Source organism: Heterodontus francisci, chromosome 20, assembly GCF_036365525.1.
Source record: "Heterodontus francisci isolate sHetFra1 chromosome 20, sHetFra1.hap1, whole genome shotgun sequence".
NCBI classification, from domain to species: Eukaryota; Metazoa; Chordata; class Chondrichthyes; order Heterodontiformes; family Heterodontidae; genus Heterodontus; species Heterodontus francisci.
In genome coordinates, this window is record NC_090390.1 from 72972508 (window position 1) to 72994888 (window position 22381).

At 44.3% G+C, this 22381-nt stretch overlaps 1 protein-coding gene across 6 annotated transcripts in view; it reads right to left on the minus strand.

The window, feature by feature from the left end:
* Positions 1-22381, minus strand: part of add3a (adducin 3 (gamma) a) — a 337068-nt gene that overhangs the window by 83781 nt on the left and 230906 nt on the right. The window lies entirely within an intron of this gene.

Sequence of the window (22381 nt, forward strand, 5' to 3'; positions counted from 1 at the left end):
GTTTGCACTCCCTCCATGGCAAGAACATCCTTCTTCAGATAAGGAGACCAAAACTGCACACAATAGTCCAAATGTGGTCTCACCAAGGCCCTGAATAACTGCAGTAAGACATCCTTGCTCCTGTACTCAATTCCTCATGCAATGAAGGTCAACATACCATTCACCTTCCTAACTACTTGCTGCATCTGAATGCTTGCTTTCAGCGACAGGTGTAGAAGAACACCCAGGTCTCGTTGCACCTCCCCTATTCCCAATCTATCACTAATAATCTGTCTTTCTGTTTTTACAACCAAAGTGGATAATCTCACATTCATCCATGTTATACTGCATCTGCCATGCGTTTGCCCAACTTGTCCAAATCACACTGGAGCCTCTTTGCATCCTCCTTGCAACTCACATTCCCCCCAGCTTTGTGTCGTCTGCAAACTTGGAAATGTTACATTTAGTTAAGAGCAAGCAACTTGCTCCCAGGCCTCTTTAACTTACAGCTCTCTTACTGCCAACTAGAAAGAGCTGATGAGTATCCAAAGCAGTACTTAACGTTTTCCACGTTGTTTGAGTAAGTCCACACCTTCCATTTATCCTCACCCACAAGCAGAGACAACTCGGCTGCTCAGTGTTTTTTAAAAAATTCATTCACGGGATGTCAGCATCGTTGGCAAGGCCAGCATTTATTGCCCATCCCTAATTGCCCTCAGAAAGGTGGTGGTAAGCCACCTTCTTGAACTGCTGCAATGCATGTGGTGTAGGTACATCCACAGCGTTGTTAGGGAGGGACTAAGAGTTTGACCCAGTGGCAGCGGAGGAACGGCAATATAGTTCCAAGCCAGGAAATGTGCGACATGGAAGAGAAATTGCAGGTAGTGGTGTTCCCATGGATCTGCTGCCCTTTACCACTTAGAAGAACAAGCCTTTAGTATTTAGGAGTTCTGAATGGCAGTGAACACTATGCAATCATCTGCAAACATTCCCACTTGTGACCTTATGATACAGGGAAGGTAACTGATGAAGCAGCTGAAGATGGCTGGCCCTAGGACACTACCCTGAGGAACTTCTGCATCGATGTCCTGGGACTGAGATGATTCGCCTCCAACAACCATAAACATCTTCCCTTGTGCTAGGTAGGACTCCAACCTGTGGAGAATTTTCCCCATGATTCCCACTGACTTCAATTTTGCTAGGTTTGGAAGGTGCTGTCAAAGGAGCCTTGGTGAGTTGCTGTAGTGCATCTTGTAGATGGTGCACTCTGCTACCACTGTGTGCCAGTGGTGGAGGGAGTGAATGTTTAAAGGTGGTGAATGGGGTGCCAATCAAGCGGGCTGCTTTGTCCTGGATGGTGTCAAACTTCTTGAGTGTTGTTGGAGCTGCACTCATCCAGGCAAGTGGGGAGTATTCCATCAGACACCTCACTTGTGCCTTGTAGATGGTGGACAGGATTTGGGGAGTCAGGAGGTGAGTTATTCACCATATAATTCTCAGCCTCTGACCTGCTCTTGTAGCCACAATATTTATGTGGCTGCTCCAGCTAAGTTTCTGGTCAATAGTAATCCCAGGATGTTGATGGTGGGGGATTCAGCAATGATAAAGCCATTGAACATCAAGGAGAGCTGGTTGGATTGTCTCTTGTTGGAGAATGTCATTGCCTGACACTGTATGGCACAAATGTTACTTGCCACTTATCAGCCCAAGCCTGAATGTTGTGCAGTATCAGAGCAGTTCTTCCCTACTTCTGACCTTATGATGGAGAAAAGGTCATTGATGAAACAGCTGGAGATGGCTGGGCCTAGGACACTGCCCTGAGAAACTCCTGCAACAATGTCCTGGGGCTGAGATGATTGGCTTCCAACAACCACAGCCATCTTCCTTTATGCCAGGTATAACTCCAACTAGTGGAGAGTTTTCCTCCTGATTCCCACTTACTTCAATTTTACTCGGGCATACTTGGTCAGTGCAGGGGGAACAAAGTTGTATAATTTTTTTACCACCATGTCACTTCCAGGGAAAGAATGTACAAGTCTGTTGATCTTTGAGAATAATTTGCATGGTAGAAAGTAATTTAGAAGTTTTACTAATTAGCATAGATGAGTTGAGGTTTGTAACTCTAACGCAATACAGTTCCAGAATTTTGTATTTGTTGGAACACTCGCCGCTAATCACAAAGCTTTTTTCTACTAAGAGTTACATCCTCTTAAAAAAAAAATGCTACGCTGCAAAGAACACTCTTTGCTGAGATGAAACTACCTTATGTTGACTATATTACTTTATTAAGTTCAAAAAAAAATTTGTATAGCATCACACTTATTACTCTGAAAAACTGCATATTCAAATTCATGATGAGAATCCCTATGAACCAGTCACAGACCTCTTCCAAATATAATGGAATAAACTTTCTACTTCTCCTCCCAGTTGCACGCTGTGATAAGATAAGGAAACAAATGATCATCATCACACAATAGCAAAGGCTCTAATGGATTCAATAAGAGATTTCAATCTATACGACCAGCAGTTTTCAATTTTTTCCTGTGTGAAGGATTGCTGCACCCTGTCCTAACATTGGAAAGACAGCTTCAGCTACCTTTATTCATTCGTGGGATGTGTGCATCGCTGGCTAGGTCAGCATTTATTGCCCATCCCCTAATTACCCCAGAGAAGGTCGTGGTGAGCTGCCATTTTGAAAACAATTATTCCATTGAAGATTTTTGTGTTACTGTACACCAGCATAAATAGTTAACAAATGTACAAAATAGAAGAAAAACAAAGAATTTTGTTTTAGTTTTAGAGATACAGCACTGAAACAGGCCCTTCGGCCCACCGAGTCTGTGCCGACCATCAACCACCCATTTATACTAATCCTACATTCCTACCACATCCCCACCTGTCCCTATATTTCCCTACCACCTACCTATACTAGGGGCAATTTATAATGGCCAATTTACCTATCAACCTGCAAGTCTTTTGGCTTGTGGGAGGAAACTGGAGCACCCAGAGAAAACCCACGCAGACACAGGGAGAACTTGCAAACTCCACACAGGCAGTACCCAGAATTGAACCCGGGTCGCTGGAGCTGTGAGGCTGCAGTGCTAACCACTGCGCCGTACTCATTCTACTCACATACATGCAGTATGCTTTATCGCTGATAGACTGAAATCTGCTAAGCACTCAGACCCCATTGGAACACCTGTAAATGTGTCAGGGTCTGTGCACCTCAATTTAAAAACTATACAAGATGGAAAACTTCAAGAAAATTTATCCCGCAACTGCTACAATTTTAAAGAGGGTGTTAGGCAGAACAAAACAGATGAAGAAAAACCACATTTCCAGAATAGTCCTTAGGAACTAGGAGCAGGCGTAAGCCATTCAGCCCGTCGAGCCTGCTCTGCCATTCATTTAGATCATGGCTGATCATCTACCTCAATACCACGTTCCCACGCTATTCCCATATCCCTTGGTGTCATTAGTATCCAGATATCTATCAATATCTGTCTTGAACATGCTCAATGATCGAGCTTCCACAGACTCTGGGGTATTCCAAAAATTCACCACCCTCTGAGTGAGGAAATTCCTCCTCATCTCAGTCTTAAATGGGCCTACCCCTTATTCTGAGACTATGTCCCCTGGTTCTAGACTCAACAGCCAGGAGAAACATCCTATCATATCCTGTATGAATTTTTATAAGTTTCAATGAGATTACCTCTTATTCTTCAAAGCTCTCACAAATATAGGCCAAGTTTCCTCAATCTCCCCTCATTAGACAATCCCGTCATCCCAAGGATTAGTCTGGTGAACCTCCGTTGTACTTCCTCCATGGCAACTATATCCTTCCTTAGATAAGGAGACCAAACTGTATACAATACTCCAGATGCGGTCTCACCAAGGTTCTACACAATTGCAGCAAGATTTCTTTACTCCTGTACTCAAAACCCCTGGCAATGAAGGCATACATACCATCTGCTTTCCTAATTGCTTGCTGCACTTGCATGCTAACTTTTAGTGACTCATGAACAAGGATACCCAGGTCCCTTTGGACATCAACACTTTCCAATCTCTCACCATTTAAGAAATATTCTGTCCTTCTGTTTCTTCTACCAAAGTGGATACCTTTACAATTATTCACATTATATTCCATCTGCCATGTTCTTGCCCATTCACTTAACCTGTCCAAGTCCCCTTGAAGCCTCCTTGCATCCTCCTCACAACTTACTTTCCCACCTAGTTTTGTCTCATCAGCAAATCTGGAAATGTTACATTTGTCCCCACATCCAAATCATTTATATAGTGAATAGCTGTGGCCCCAGCAATGATCCTTGCAGTACCCCACTAGTAACAGCTTGCCATCCTGAGAATGACCCATTTATATCTACTCTGTTTTCTGTCTGTTAACCAATTCTCAACACATACTAGCATATTACCCCCAATCTCACATGCTATACTTTTGTTTACGAACCTCCTGTGTTGGACCTTATCAAAAACCTTCTGAAAATCCAAATATACCACATCCACTGGTTCTCCTTTATCTATGCGACAGGTAACATCCTCAAAAAACTCCAACAGGTTTGTCAAACATGATTTCCCCTTCATAAATCCATGTTGGCGCTGCCCAATCATATAATTTTCTAAGTGTCTAGTTATCACATCCTTTATAGAATCTAACATTTTCCCTACTACTGACATTGAACTAACAGGTCTGTAGCTCCCCATTTTCTCTCTCCCTCCTTTAATAGTGGGGTTACTTTTGCTACTTTCTAGTCTGCAGGAACTGTTCCAGAATCTATATATTTTTGAAAGATAACCACCAATGCATCCAATATCTCGATAGCCACTGCCTTCAACACTCTGGGATAAGAGCATATTATAATGTAGAAACCCTGCAGCAATAAATTCCACACAACCCATAAGCCATTCCCTTCAACAAACCATGGAAAATGAGGTCCATCAAGGATGCTCCAAAACTTTTGAATATTAAGCTATCACAGGTAACAAATCCAAATCGGGATAAACCAGCAGTTTTGCTTGGATTTCTGAGTAACACACACGTTTGTTATCATTCTAACATTATCTGTGATGGGATTCATTCCACAGCATCTCAGTTTGTTCCAACGGGGAATGAGTTCTGCAAGTACAAATGCATATTTGTAGTACAGCATTATGGAAAATAAGTGGAAGACAACTCAGACAATTTGGAACTACAGCATGAAAATAGTTTATTAACAATTAATCTATCAGCAAACAAGGCTTGTACTTTCGCTATTCTTGGTGACACTTGTCCTTGCCCTACTATATGCCTGAGGTAGGTCACTCTCGCTTTTGGCCAGGGTTACCACTAAATCAGTTGCTTGTAATTTTTTTTAAACAGAGTTTCTAGCTATTTCAAGCATTTCTTCCAAGTATTACTGTATACCAGGACATCATCAAGATAAACTACACAGTTAGGAACATTGGTTACCATTTGATTCATTAATCTCTGAAAAGTTGCTGGGTCATTTTTTTTTTAGCCCGAATGACATCACTCAGTACTGGTAAAGCCCATCTGGTGTGACAAAAGCTGATATTTCTTTAGCTCAGGGTGTTAAAGGAACTTGCCAGTATCCCTTCAACAAATCTATCTTTGTAAGAAACATGGCACTGCCCACACTGTCAGTACAGTCTTCCAAGCGAGGGACTGGGTAGGAGTCTGCCTTTGTCACTGCATTAACTTTTCTGTAGTCTATGCAAAGTCTGGTTGAACCATCAGGTTTAGGCACGAATACTATTGGTGAGCTCCAGCTGCTTTGACTGCATTCGATTAGGTTGTTTTCCAGCATGTATTGGATTTCTGCTTTTACTTGGGCCGGTTTGTCTGGGCTTAAGCGGTAAGGATGCTGTTTTTATAGGAACGGTTTCCCCTCCATCCACATCAAGTGTGGTTAAGTACATCCTGGCTTATCCCTACAGACTCTTAAATGCTGTGAGTAGCCTTGTTTGTCTTCTCGTTGTTCTGCATCTAAATATGAAAGCATAGTGTCAAATCTTCCGAGCAATTAGTATTAACTAACTGGATAGTAGGAAGTTCAATTTGAGATTTGTCTAGGCCTCCTTCTGTCTCATCCTTACTATCCTTTTCATTCCTTACCTCACATACATGCACTTGCTGATCCTTCTCCCGGCGATGATAATGTTTTAATATACTGACATGACACAGTCAACTCTTTCCGGCGATCTGGGGTGTCAATCAAATAATTTACCTTACCAATTCTTTTGACCACTTTATATGGACCGCTGAACCATGCTTTTAATGCTTCACCCTGTAAAGGTAATAATACTAACACTTTATCCCCTGGTTGAAATATTCAGGTCTTTGCATGCTTGACTGCCCATTTTTTCACAGTGGCTTGGGATGCTTTAATGTGTTCCTGAGCCTAATTGTAAGCTTCTGTGAGTCATTCCCAGAACACAGATACATAGTCTAGTACAGAAAATTCATTCCTCTGTTCTAAAAACCTTTCTTTAAATTATTTTTAGTGGACCTCTTATCTCATGTCCGTAAACTATTTCAGAAGGACTAAAACCTGTAGAATCATTAGGTGAATCACTAGTGGGAAATAAAAGAAAGTCTAGCCCTTTATCCCAATCACAGTGATATTCATGACAGTATGCCCTGATCATTGTTTTGAGGGTCTGATGGTACCTTTCTAAAGCTCCCCGTGTCTGTGGGTGGTATGCTGAATACTTTAACTGTGTTGTACCCAAATTACCCATAACTTCTTGAAAGATTTTAGACATAAAATTGAAACCTTGATTTGACTGAATTTCAATCAGTAATCCACATCTAGTAAAGAATTGGGTTAACTTCTCTACTATTACCTTAGCAGTAATTGTCCTCAAGGGAATGGCCTCAGGTCTATGTGGTGGTCTCCACTTCCTCATCAGAACCCCATCTTTAACATAACAACTTTCTGGAACTCCTTTTGCCTCAGCTTCTGTTAGAGCTGATTGTGCCACTTTATTTAACTCTGAATCAACTTGCTGAGCTGTGATCAGAGAATATTTGTTAAACATTTCATTTGGATTATCTAAATTCTCAAAGAAAATTTCAGATATTTGGCTGTGGTGCCAATTTTACCTCCGGCAATGGCACTTGTTTTGCAATTGCTTGGGTCACTACACACAAAGGGAAAATTCCTAGAACCTTTTCCTGTAATTGTTCTGTCTCTTTGACTTCACTTGGTTTTTCTGTGACTACGGGAGAAGCTAGTACTTTTGCTCTGGCCAAATCATTGCACAGGAGTAGGTCAATTCCCTCTACCGGCAAACTATGGACAACTCCTATAGCTACCGTCCCAGACATTAGGACACACTCTAGGTGCACTTGATACAAAGGTATGGGTATATACTCCCCGCCAATACCATTCATTAAAACTTTAGCATTCAGTGTGCTCTCTGGTGGAAATGTTATACCTTTCCCCAGCAATAGTGTTTGGGTTGCTCCAGTATCCCCAAGTATAACTATAGGTTTGCCTGCCTCTCTTGTCTCTCTTTGGCCTCCTTATCTCGAGAGACAATGGGAAAGCGCCTGGAGGTGGTCAGTGGTGTGTGGAGCAGTGCCTGGAGTGGCTATAAAGGCCAATTCTAGAGTGACAGGCTCTTCCACAGGTGCTGCAGAAAAGTTTGTCGCCAGGGCTGTTACACAGTTGGCTCTCCCCTTGCGCTTCTGTCTTTTTTCCTGCCAACTGCCAAGTCTCTTCGACTCACCACACTTTAGCCCCGCCTTTATGGCTGCCCGCCAGCTCTGGCGAACGCTGGCAACTAACTCCCACGACTTGTGATCAATGTCACAGGACTTCATGTCGCGTTTGCAGATGTCTTTAAAATGGAGACATGGACAGCCGGTGGGTCGGATACCAGTGGCGAGCTCGCTGTACAATGTGTCTTTGGGGATCCTGCCATCTTCCATGCGGCTGTTTGCCTGCCTCACTTCAGGGATAAGGAGTTACTTTTCCTTTCAACAAGAATTCCCTATAACTTTCAGGTATCTTATTCTCAACCCCTACTCACAATGTTTTTTGTATTTGGCTTTACAGATGCAGTTAAAGCTACAGCCTGATATGCTATACTCTCAGTCAGAGCCCCTTTCCCTACATTAGCTTTGTGTACCCCAACAAGTCCCATGGGTTTACCTCACAACTTCCAGCAATCTGAACAAAGATTAGATTAGATTAGATTAGAGATACAGCACTGAAACAGGCCCTTCGGCCCACCGAGTCTGTGCCGAACATCAACCACCCATTTATACTAGTCCTACACTAATCCCATATTCCCAACAAACATCCCCACCTGTCCCTATATTTCCCTACCACCTACCTATACTGGTGACAATTTATAATGGCCAATTTACCTATCTTGTCCCATCTTGTGACAATGATCTCACTTCCACCCTCAGCACCCTCTTTTCTGACCCGAGGAGGGGATCCTGGGATGTTCCCAGCTGTCCCTTCTTGTCCCTGGCTACTTGCCTACCTTTCACTCTCGTACCTTCTATCCTTCTCAGGTTTTTGTGGGTCTCGGACAAAAGGTTTTGGCTTATACACAAGCTCAAAATCATCAGCAATTTCCACTGCCTATCTGGATTTTGAAACCTTTTGGTTCTCTACATGAATTCTCACTACTGGAGGGAGTGAAATTTTAAATTCTTCCAGAAGAATCAATTCTCTAAAATTCTCATACATGACTTCCATCTTTAGTGCCCGTATCCAACAATCAAAATTGATTTGCTTTATCCTCTCATATTCGATACAAGTCTGCCCAGCCAATCTCCAGAGGTTTCAAAACTTCTGTCGGTAAGCTTCAGGGACAACACATATGCAGCGAGAACAGCCTTTTTTGCCACCTCAATCTGCAGAAGCCTCTTCAAAAAGCATGGCATAAACCTCATAAGCTCTGCCCAGCTTTCCTTTGGCCGTTTCATTTGTTTGGCTATCTTTTCAAAAGAAATGAAAAATGCCTCTACGTCCCTTTCCTCAAACTTAGGAAGAGCTTGTATAAATTTTAAAAACTTTTTGCTGGATCCTGGGTTGGAGTCAGATTTTTCCTCACCAGAATTTTCCTTTAAGTCAAGGCCACCCTTTTGACTTAGTTCCAGCTTTTTAAACTCCAACTTCCTTTTCTTCTTTCAATGAAATTGTAGTTCAAGTTTTTTCATTGTCAATTCTTTTTCAAGCTCAAGTTTTTTCAATTCCATTTCCTTTTCTTTGTCAAGCCTAAGTTTTTCCAATTTCCTGATCCCGCTCAAGCTGCTTCATCTGTAACTGAATTTTAGCTAATTCACTGCAATATCCGCTGATTTGCCATCTTCTTACAATTTCAAATGTTGAGCTATTACTTCAATTATGTCTGATTTTTTAGCATCTGATTTCAATTCTAACCCCAATTGTGCTGCCAATGCCATTAGTTTAACCTTGGTTACGCTTCGCAAGTCACGGAGATACATCCGCCTTCTCAAGAAAAGTTTCAGCAACTGCTACAAACATTCCAGTGGTGTAGACTTACCCTATTATACAAGAAACCTGGTTCTTTAATTTTCCTTTTTCAATTATTAGCACCCCAATTACAACTGAACATTGTTGACATTGGGCATAATCCCGACAAGAGCCCCCAATTAATGTGTTACGACCGTGGTGGGAGGAGTGCACTATTAATTCAGTCTCACTTCTCCACAGGTCACAACATAGCAATAAATTTTCCCACTTACTGAAACAGCCAATTAGATATTCTATTTGTCCCCAGAATAAAGCACACCAACCAGGTTTCTTTAATAAACAAAATTATCGATTAGAAACCAAGTCTTAACTAATAGTGAAGTAAATATATATGCAAATTGAAATATTAAAGCCCCGTATTGCTATCCTAGCTCTCAAAAAAACGGTTAACTGGGAAAAAGGGGATTTTTGTTTACAGCTGTTACAAAGGAATAGAAGGAATAAAAAAAAAACTTTTATTGAAGAGGATAGATGGAAGTCCATTGTTCTCATGAGGTGTCCCAAGTCGAATAGTTGGCTGTCACCAGGAATCTTTCCAGGCAAGGTTGATGTACTGTCTGTTTGGGTAGGTGTTCAAAGAAATTCAACTGCAGAGGGCTTCACATAGGACTTCCACCAGATGTGAAGCAACAGCAGTTTTAGTCCTTACGCAAAGTCCTTTTTTTTTAAAAAGATCCAAGGTTTCTGCAACCATTCAGAGTTTCTTCAAACATGCAGGAGGCAACAGTCAACTTCATACAAGTTTTTGCTTTTCAAGGGCAGGGATTCTTCAAAGAGACGTAATAGTTGTCTGGTTCATCTTCTGATCTCCTGGCAGGCCCATATGCAGATTCCAAAAACCAGCATCTTTTAACAGTTCAAAGTGAAACCAAACTTTTTTTCCAGACAAGTCTCATGCTAGTCATAAATTCTCGCTGGTCACAACAAAATCGCCTGCTTTCCAGCAAAAAAAAACTTGTTTACTGGTTAAACTTGCTTTCAAAAAAACCCCCAAAAGTCAGCCTCTTCAGTTAAAAAATAGAGATTCCAAGTTTTAACAAAAATATACAGAAATTCCATAACAATATCATCCTAGAAGGGGGAAATGCAGATGATGTTGTGTTTGCAGATTAAAAATACCCAGCAGTGTTGGTTTTGGGACCCAGCAGAAACTTTGAGAACAGCTGGGAAAAGCAGAAAATGAGAGTTCAGGCAGATGAAGACGATTCATAATGCTAATCCAACTTCATGCAAAGAGACTATATGCATCTGGAAGATGTTGTCACGCTCAGAGACTTGTCCAAAATTATATTTTGCAGCATCTCATGATCCTTACTTAAGTTGGTCTTCAAAAGGTTATTTTGATCCAAAATCTTTGCTGTAGTTTTAAGAGTACACAGCTGGACTTTCAATCCAGGAGATCAGAGGTGCAAATACTACTTTGAAACGTCTATTCTAATTACGCAAATATCAATATTTCACAGAATGCTTGTAAAATGGAGCTGAATTCATTCTTTTTTATTTATGGGAGAAGGAGCAGGTAGGGAGAAAGAAGGGAGCAAATGGACATTGCACCGTATCAAAGACCATAATCCAATGTTTGCGGAAGGGAAGCAATGTGCCATATTGGAAGTCTGAGGCTTACTATTGAGGGAAGGAAGCAATATACTGAATCATCTAAAATTTGGGGGAATAAAGACAATGTGCCACATTTTAAAGGAATGGAAGGTATCTTATCACAGAATCACAGAATGGTTACAGCACCAAAGGAGGACATTAAGCCTGTCGGGTCCATGCTGGTTCTCTGCACGAGCAATTTAGCCAGTCCCACTCCCCCGGGCCCTTCCCCGCAGCTCTGCAAATATTTTCCTGTCAGGTGCTTAACCAATTCCCTTTTGAAATAAGTGATTGAATGTGCTTTCACCATCCCGTCAGGCTGCACATTCGAGATCGTAACCACTCGCTTTATAAAACATTTCCGCTTCATGTCGTCTTTGGTTCTTTTGCCAGTTACTTCAAATCTGTGTCCTCTGGTTCACGACCCTTCTGCCAATGGGAACAGCTTCTCTCTATCTAATTTGTCTAGAGTTCTGATGATTTTGAAAACCTCAATCAAATTTCTCAATCTTCTCCAAGGAGTACAACCCTAATTTCCCCAATCTATTCACATGACTGAATCCCTCATCTCTAGAACCATTCTTGTAAATCCTTTCCCGCACCCTCTCAAAAGTCTAACGTCCTTCTTAAAGTGTGATGTCCAGAATTGGACACATACTCCACTTGAGGCTGATCCAGTGTTTTATAAAGGTTCATCATAACTTCCTTGCTGTTAAACTCTATGCCTCTGTTCATAAAGTCCAGGATCCTGTATCCTTTTTAAACACTTTTTCAACCTGCTCTGCTCCCTTCAATAATTTGTGCATATATGTTCCAGGTGTCTCTGTCCCTGCATCCCATTTATAAAATTGTCCTCTTTACTTTATATTGCTTTACTCGTTCTTTCTACCAATATGCATCACTTCACACTGCTCTGCATTAAATTTCATCTGCCGCTTATCCGTCCATTCCGCCAGCCTGTCGATGTTCTCTTGAAATCTATCACCATCTTCCTCACAATTCGCAATACTTACAAGTTTTGTGTCATCTGCAAATTTTGAAATTGTAACCTTTACACCAAAGTTAAGTCTTCAACATATATGAAGGACAGCAGCGGTCTTGGGAACATCACCGTTTACCCTTCCTCCAGTCCGAAAAACAACTGTTCACCACCACACTGTTTCCTGTCACTCAGTTAACATTGTATCTAAGCTGTCACTGTTCCTTGTTTTCCATAGGCTTCAACTTTGCAGGCAAGCATATTATACAGCACTTTATCAAACATCTTTTGGAATTCCATATACACCACATCAACCGCATTACCCTCATCAAAAAACTCAATCAAGTTAGTTAAACACGACTTGCCTTTAACAAATCTGCTGGCTTTCCTTAATTAATCCACACTTGTCCAGAGATAGTTAATTTCATCCTGGATTATCTTTTCTAAAAGCTTTCCCACCACTGAAGTTAAACTGACTGGCTTGTAGTTGCTGGGTTTATTTACTTCCCTCAGTGACTTCGGAGACATCCCATCCAGCCCTGGTGACCTAACAACTTTAACTACAGCCAGGCTTTCTCATACTTCCTCTTGATCAATTTTTAGCCCAGTATCTCAACTACCCTCTCTTTCACTATGAATTTGGCAGCAGCTTCTTCCTTGGTAAAGACAGCTGCAAAGTACTCATTTAGTTCCATAGCCATGCCCTGCCTCCACATGTACATCCCCTTTTTGGTCCCTAATCAGCCCTACCCTCCATCTTACTGCCCTTTCACTATTTATATGTCTTTTTGAGAGATATGGTAGAAGTGGGGAAAAAAACTATCTTCGTTTGGGAACGGGTATGAGTAGGGGAGTGGGAAATACAGAAGCAAAATGCTAAGATGCATGAGAAAGAATCAAAAGATGTCAAACTACCAGAAGCAAATTTGCCTGCCAACAGCTGTGGGGAATTCTACAACATTCCACTGCATGACTAATCGAGACAAAGTATGGGCAAAAGGGGACCTATAAAAATGACTAATCCTTTTATTCTCAAGGGTAATTAGGGATGGGCAATTAACGCTGGCCTTGCCAGCGATGCCCACATTTTACGAACGAATGAAAACAAAATTACTTCACAAAAATGAATGGTAAAATTTTGGCTGCGTTTGCTGACAACGCCACCACTAGGTGGCGCTGCAATGGCACATGCGTAAATGCAGCCTGTGCCACTAAAACATCAGTCTGCGACGTCAGGCAGCTGCCAGGATTAAAGATGGCGTTGCTCACATAATCACACGATGGCAACCTAAACACATGGCAGCACACAATGGCTGGAGGGGAGGGAGCGAGGGGGCTGGGGGTGAAGAGGGGAGAGAGCGAGCGGGCCGGGGAGAGGAGGGGAGCAAGCGGGCCGGGGAGGGGAGGGAAGGGAGCAAGCGGGCCGGGCTGGGAGGGAAGGGAGCAAGCGGGCCGGGGGACAAGAGGGGAGCGAGCGAGCGGGACGGGGAGGGGAGGGAGCAACCAAGCGGGACGGGGAGGGGAGGGAGCAACCAAGCGGGCTGGGGAGGAGAGGGAGCGAGCGGGCCTCGGAGGAGAGGGAGCAAGCAAGCAGGCCTGGGAGGGAGCAAGCAAGCAGGCCTCGGAAGGGGAGGCAGCGAGCGGGCCGGGGAGGGGGAGGCAGCGAGCGGGCCGGGGAGGGGGAGGGAGCGAGCAGGCCGGGGAGGGGGAGGGAGCGAGCAGGCCGGGGAGGGGGAGGGAGCGAGCAGGCCGGGGAGGGAGCGAGCAGGCCGGGGAGGGAGCGAGCAGGCCGGGGAGGGGGAGGGAGCGAGCAGGCCGGGGAGGGGGAGGGAGCGAGCAGGCCGGGGAGGGGGAGGGAGCGAGCAGGCCGGGGAGGGGGAGGGAGCGAGCAGGCCGGGGAGGGGGAGGGAGCGAGCAGGCCGGGGAGGGGGAGGGAGCGAGCAGGCCGGGGAGGGGGAGGGAGCGAGCAGGCCGGGGAGGGGGAGGGAGCGAGCAGGCCGGGGAGGGGGAGGGAGCGAGCAGGCCGGGGAGGGGGAGGGAGCGAGCGGGCGGGCAGTGAACGAGTGGGCGGATGGATGAGCCAGCGAACGGGGGTATGGAAGGCGGGCTGTGAGCCAGCGGGCGGGCAGGGGGCTGTGAGCCAGCGGGCGGGCGGGGGGGGGGGGGTGGGGAGGTGGGGGTGGGGGGGAAAGGAGGAGAGCGCACCCGCCACCAGCAAGGTCTTCGACCGCGCACTCCCCACACCCGCTCCCCAGGCCCCTCTCTCCCCCCCACCCCTGCACTCTTTGGCCCAGATCCCCCGACCATCTGCCCACGTTACGTGATGATGTCATCTGCGCATGCACCAACCAGTCCTGGCACTGCGGAACTCAGCGTATGCGCAGAGGGTAGGAACCAATATGCGCAGATTGGCGCAGTTGGATGACGCAAGCTGCCGGCTGTGTTGTCAGTAATCACTTTGTAAAATTTTTGGTAAGGCCTTTTAGAAAAGACAATCTTCTTTAAAAAATTACATTAATTGCTTTCTGTAGATTTTACACTTAAGATGCTCCTCCCTTTCATCAAAAACTGTACAACAAATCCATAGTAACCAGTATGTTAGCTGGTCATGAGCAGAATATACTGAACAGAGAAACATAGAAAATAGGAGCAGGAGTAGGCCATTCGGCCCTGGTCCGCCATTCAAAAAAGAAAATGGCTGATAGTCTAATTCAGTACCCTGTTCCCGCTTTCTCCCCATATCCCTTGATCCCTTTGGCATTAAGAAATATATCTATCTCCTTCTTGAATATATTTAATGACTTGGCCTCCACTGCCTTCTGCGGTAGAGAATTCCACAGGTTCACCACCCTCTGAGTGAAGAAATTTCTCATCTCAGTTCTAAATGGCATACCCCGTATCCTGAGACAGTGACTCCTGATTCTGGACTCCCCAGCCATCGGGAACATCCTCCCTGCATCTATCCTGTCCAGTCCTGTTAGAATGTTATCGGTTTCTATGAGATCACCTCTCATTCTTCTAAACCCCAGTGAATATAAGCCAAGTCAACCCAATCTCTCTTCATATGTCAATCCTGCCATCTCAGGAATCAGCCTCGTAAATCTCCTTTGCAATCCCTCCATAGCAAGAACATCCTTCCTAAAATGAGACCAAAGCTGCACACAATACTCCAGATGTGATCTCACCAAGGCCCTGTATAACTGCAGTAAGACATCCTTGCTCCTGTACTCAAATCCTCTTGCAATGATGGCCAACATACCATTCGCCTTCCTAATTGCTTGCTGCACCTGAATGCTTGCTTTCAACGACTGGTGTACAAGGACACCCAGGTCTCGTTGCACCTCCCCCTTTCCCAATTTATTACCATTCAGATAATAATCTGCCTTTCTGTTTTTACAACCAAAGTGGATAACCTCACATTTATCCACGTTATACTGCATCTGCCATGCATTTGCCCACTCACCCAACTTGTCCAAATCACATTGGAGCCTCTTTGCATCCTCCTCACAGCTCTCATTCCCCCACCCCAGCTTTGTGTCGCCTGCAAACTTGGAAATGTCACATTAAGTTCCCTCACCCATGTCATTAATATATATTGTGAATAGCTGGGGCCCAAGCACTGATCCCTACGGTAGCCCACTAGTCACTGCCTGCCACCCGGAAAAAGATTCGTTTATTCCTACTCTCTGTTTCCTGTCTGTCAACCAATTCTCAATCCATGCCAGTATATTACCCCCAATCCCATGTGCTTTAATTTTTCACACTAACCTCTTACGTGGGACTAAGATTAGATTAGATTAGAGATACAGCACTGAAACAGGCCCTTCGGCCCACCGAGTCTGTGCCGAACATCAACCACCCATTTATACTAACCCTACGCTAATCCCATATTCCTACCAAACATCCCCACCTGTCCCAATATTTCCCTACCACCTACCTACACTAGTGACAATTTATAATGGCCAATTTACCTATCAACCTGCAAGTCTTTTGGCTTGTGGGAGGAAACCGGAGCACCCGGAGAAAACCCACGCAGACACAGGGAGAACTTGCAAACTCCACACAGGCAGTACCTGGAATCGAACCCGGGTCCCTGGAGCTGTGAGGCTGCGGTGCTAACCACTGCGCCACTGTGCCGACCTTATCAAAAGCCTTCTGAAAATCCAATTACACCACATCCACTGGTTCCCCCTTATCTATTCTACTAGTTACATCCTCAAAAATCCCCAATAGATTTGTTAAGCATGACTTCCCTTTCGTAGACCCATGCTAACTTTGTCCAATCCTATTTATGCTTTCCAGGTGTTCTGCTACCACATCCTTTATAACAGATGCTAGCATTTTCCCCACCAATGATGTAAGGCGAACTGGTCTGTAATTCCCTGTTTTTTCTCTCTCTCCTTTTTTTAAACAGTGGGGTTACATTTGCCACTCTAATCTGCAAGAACTGCTCCAGAGTCTATAAAATTTTGGAAGATGACCACCAATGCATCCACTATTTCCAGGGCCACTTCCTTTAGTACTCTGGGATGTAGATCATCAGACCGTGGGGATTTGTCAGCCTTTAAGCCCATTAATTTCCCTAGCACTTTTTTTTTTACTAATACGGATTTCCTTCAGTTGCTCCCTCTCATTAGACTCTTGGTTCCCTAACGTTTCTGGGAGGTTATTTGTGTCCTCCTTTGTGAAGACAGAACCAAAGTAAGTGTTTAATTTCTAATGCACTATTGTCTTTCCAATATTAAGACCTGTAAACAGTGATATAGCTGTTTTTCAGTATAAAATAAGTAATATTACAAAGATTAAGATCATAGGTTTGAGACCCCATTCCTCACTTGTATGAGAGACTTTTCAAAACATTTTTCATTCATTCACAGGATGTGAGCATCACTGGTAAGGTCAGCATTTATTGCCCACTCCTAATTGGTGATAAGCTGCCTTCTTGAATAGAACTGAGTGGCTTACTGGGCCATTTCAGAGGGCAGTAAGAGTCCACCACATTGCTGTGGGTCTAGCGTCACATAGAGGCCAGACCAGGTTAAGGAGCGCAAATTTCCTTCACTTAAGGATATTTGTGAACCAGATGAGTTTTTACAATAATCCGGTAGTTTCATGGTCATTATTACTGATCCTAGCTTTTTAATTCCAGATCATATGCAATTAATTGATTTTAAATTCCCAAGCTGCTGTGGTGGGATTTAAACTCTCGTCTCTGGATCAGTAATCCAGGCCTCAGGATTACTCGTCCAGTAACAACCATTATACTACTATTCCCCATGTCGTACTGAAATGGCTGAGTTCTAGTCCACATATTTTCCATCACGCCATACTACTATGAGTATGGATTTGTACTTTAAGAACATATTCCCCATTGGAGCAAAATTAAAATGTTGTTGCTCCCAGTCCTGCAGACATCTACTAGTTGCAAGATCCCTTTTGTATCTAATGCTGCAAGAACAATAATAAGTACAGGCAACTGTAGACCAGTCAATTTAACATCGGTGGCAGGAAAGGTAATGGGACGTTTACTCAAAGATATAACAGAAAAACCACCTAAAAACTGAAAATATAATCATCAAATCATGGAAACATGTAGCACAGAAGGCAGCTATTTGGCCTGTTGTGCCTCTGCTGGGTCTTTGAAAGAGCAATTGTGCTTAGTCCCAAACTCCGGCTTTTGTCTTTAAGACTTCTTTTCATGATTCGTTCCTGGGAATGTGGGCGTCGCTGGCTAGAACAACATTTATTGCCCATCCCTAATTACCCTTGAGAAGATCGTCAGAGTTTTACTGCACAGAAACAGGCTCTTCGGCACAATGCGCCTGCGCCGACCGTTAAGCATCCGTCCAATCTAATCCCACTTTCCTGCACTTGGCCCGTAGCCTTGTATGCTATGGCATTTCAAGTGCTCATCTAAATACTTCTTAAATGTTGTGAGGGTTCCTACCTCTACCATCCCTTCAGGCAGTGTGTTCCAGATTCCAACCACCCTCTGGGTGAAAAAGATTATTGCTCAACTCCCCTCTGAACCTACTGCCCCTTACCCTAAATCTATGCCCCCTGGTTATTGACACCTCCGCTAAGGGAAAAAGTTTCTTCCTATCTAACCTATCAATGCCCCTCATAATTTTGTATACCTCAATCAGGTTCCCCCCGCACCCCCCCCCCAGCCTTCTCTGCTCCAAGGAAAACAGCCTATCTAGTCTCTCTTCATAGCTGAAATGCTGCAGCCCAGGCAACATCCTGGTGAATCTCCTCTGCACCCTCTCCAGTGCAATCACATTCTTCCTATAGTGTAGTGACCAGAACTGTACACAGTACTCCAGCTGTGGCCTAACCAGCATTTTATACAGCTCCAACATAACCTCCCTGCTCTTATATTCAATGCCTTCACTACCAAAGGCAAGTATCCTGTATGCCTTCCTAACCACCTGATCTACCTGTGCAGCTGCCTTCTGTGATCTATGGACAAGTACACCAAGGTCCCTCTGACCCTCTGTACTCCCTAGGGTCCTACTATCCATTGTATATTCCCTTGCCTTGTTAGTCCTCCCAAAGTGCATTACCTCACACTTCTCAGAATTAAATTCCATCTGCCACTCCTCTGCCCAACTATATCATCCTGTAATCTAAGGCTTTCCTCCTCACTATTTACGACACCACCAATTTTAGTGTCGTCTGCGAACTTACTGAACATGCCTCCTATTATCACATCTACATTAACGTACACTACCAACAGTAAGGGTCCCATACCGATCCCTGCGGTAACCCACTGGTCACACGCCTCCATTGGCAAAAACAACCCTCGACCATCACCCTCTGCCTCCTTCCACTAATTTTTTCCAATAATTTCCCTACCACTGACGTTAGACTCACAGGCCTATAATTACCTGGTTTATCCCTGCTACCCTTCTTGAATAATGGTACCACATTTGCTGTCCTCCAGTCCTCTGGTACCTCCTCTGTGGCCAGCAAGGATTTGAAAATTTGTGTCAGAATCCCTGCTATCTCCTCCCTTGCCTCACATAGCAGCCTGGGATACATCTCATCTGGGCCTGGGGATTAACCCACCTTTAAGCCCGCTAATACTTCCTCCTTTTCAACGCCAATTGGATTACGTGCATCACAATCCCCCTCCCTGATCACTAAGCCTACATCGTCCCTCTCCATAGTGAACACAGATGAAAAGTAATAAATCATTCAAAACCTCACCTATGTCCTTCGGCTCCACACACAGATTGTCTCTTTGATCCCTAATGGGCCCCACTTTTTCTCTGGTTATCCTCTTACCCTGAACACACCTTGGGATTTTCCTTTATCTTGTCTTGTTAGAGAGCTACAGCACCGAAACAGGCCCTTCGGCCCACCGGGTCCGTGCCAACCATCAACCACCCATTTATACTAATCCTAAATTCATTGACTGGAACTTGTGTGGGGCGAATGTTACTTGCCACTTATCAGCCCAAGCCTGGATATTGTCCAAGTCCTGCTGCATTTCTACACTGACTGCTTCAGTATCTGAGGAGTCACAAATGGTGCTGAACATTGTGCAATCATCAGCGAACATCCCCACTTCTAACCTTATGACTGAAGGAAGGTCATTGATAAAGCAGCTGAAGATGGTTGGGCTTCGGACACTACCCTGAGGAACTCCTGCAGTGATGTCCTGGAACTGAAGTGATTGACCTCCAACAACTACAACCAACTTCCTTTGTGCTAGGTACGACTCCAACCAGTAGAGATTTTCCCCCCCGATTCCCATTGACTCCAATTTTGCTAGGACTCCTTGATGCAATACTCAGTCAAATGCTGCCTTGATGTCAAGGATAGTCACCCTCATCTGATCTCGAGTTCAGCTCTTCTCTCCATGTTTGAACCAAGGCTGTAAATTCCTCATCCTTCAGTACCTGCCCAACTCACTTTTAGCTTTTGGGATAGGAATCCAGCAACTCAGTGGCATTATTACTGATCCTAGCTTTATAATTGCAGATTATGGTCAATTGATTTTAAATTCCCCAGCTGCCATGGTGGGATTTGAACCCATGTCCCCAGGGCATTAGCCTGGGCCTCTGGATTACTAGTCTATTGATATTACCACTACGCCATCATCTCCTCATCTCCCGTCTGGACCTTTTTCCAATGATTTTCAATCTGTGACTTCTGGTTACTGACCCGTTCGCCAATGGGCATAGTTTTTCTCTATCTACTCCAATAAAACCTATCATCTTGAAAACCTCTGTTAGGTCACCTCTAATAAAAAATAGTCAGCATGAAAATTCAAAAGGGAAGATCGTGCTTGACAAATCTTATTTAATTCTAGTTATTTAACGCTATTGAAAAGTATGTTTAGTAGATTCATGACTAAGGTCAGAGCATGTGTAGTTAGGGGACAAGGAGCAGAATGGACAGGAAACTGGGACTACAAGAGGAAAGACAGACTGGGGGCTAAAGGTCGCTACTCAGACTGATGAAAGCTGGGAAGTAGTGTTCCACAGGGATCGGTGTTGGAAGCACTGTTCACCCTTTGCATAATTATTTGGACTTGAGAATTGGAAGTATATCAATATTTCTAGATAACACCAAATTGGGAATATAGCTAATACTGAGGAAAGCTGTGGCAAAATACAAGACAATGTTAACAAACTTGCAGAATGGGTGTGTAAATGGAAATTAATTTCAACGTAGGTAAGTGTGAGGAGGTGCATTTTGGTAGGAGAAATAAAGAGGTCATTTATTCCTTGGAAATTAACAGTGAATGGAGTAGAAGAGCAAAGCTATCTAGTGCTACAGATTCACAAATCATTAAAAGTAGCAACACAGGTTAACAAAGCTATAAGAAAAATAAACATTAGGTTTCCTTTCTGGAGGAATAAAATTCAAAAGCAGAGAAGTTATGTTAAATTTACATAGAATCTTAGTCAGACAACACTAGAGTACTTTGTTCAGTTTTGGTCTCCATATTATAAAATATACAGGTACTGGAGAAGGTGCAAAAAAGATTCACAAAATTGATACCAGAACTGAGAAGTTATAGCTATCAGAAAAGACTGAGATGGGGCTCTCTTCTTTACAAAGGTGAATGGTGACCTGATAGAAGATTATGGCTGGGATTTTACATTCGTCAGACGGGTGCCGTCCACTGACTGAAAGGGTGGTAGCAATCCCGCCTCCGCCTGGTCTGAGGATCCGGACCGCATTTTACGATCCCCAGGCCCTTAACTGGTCTGAGGCGGGACTGTCACCTCATTGAGGCAGGAAGTCCCACCTAATGGAGCTGCCGGCAAATCAGCGGGCAGGTATCTTAGTCCCAGCAGCGCCACCAGTAGTGGTGGCCACCGCTGGGACAGCAACCCAGCTGAAGACTGAGGAGGAAGGATGGCCCCAGGGGAAGGCAAGTTTTTGGGGCCTCGTTGGGGGTGATCGGTCAGGCCCTGGCGAGGTTAGGGTGGTCGACTGAGGGGATAGCGGGTGTGTTAGGGCATTGGGGGCAGTGCTCCGTCGGACACAGGGTGCCTGATCATGAGGTCCATCACCCCCCGTGCCCCCCCCCGTCCCCGTCCCCCCCAAGGCAGTCAGAAAGCCTACTGTTTTTGTCAGGCGGCTTTTCTCAGGCCTGGACCTCCTAACCGCCAAGGGTAAAGTCCCCCGGCAGCAGGTGGAGGCCCTTAAGTGGCCGTTAACTGGCCACTTAAGGACCTTGATTGGCCTGGGATGGACAGGCCAGTTTTCACGTAAAATAGCAGCAGAGGCGGGTTGGAAAGGGCCCCCGAGCCTCCCACCCCATTTTATGTCCCCCCCCCCACCCTGCTCTTGCGGGGGGGGAGAATTCTGGCCTATGAAAGGTTTTGACAGGCTGGACGTAGAGAAGATGTTTCCACATTTGGGGAAGTCCAAAATTAGGGCTCATAAATATAAGGTAGTAACCAATACAGGATTCAGGAGAAACTAATTTACTCACTAATAGGTAAAAAGTGGAATCTGCTACCACATAGAGTGGTTGAGGCAAATAGCATAGATACATTTATTTAAGGGAAAGCTAATTACATGAGGCAGAAAGCAATGGAAGGATGTGTCGATAGGGTGAGATGAAGTAAGATGGGAGGAGGCCCGTTTCTGTGCTGTAAATTTAAAATAGTAGGCTATACAACTAATATTTTTACCCTTTCCAAACAGATACTACAGCATTATAAAACAGAGCTTGTTTCTACTTTAAGACCCCAGAAACAGCTTTTTCATGGAGCTTAGTCACACAAACTTCATAAATTAATTCCAAGAGAGGCCATACCAGTTCTTT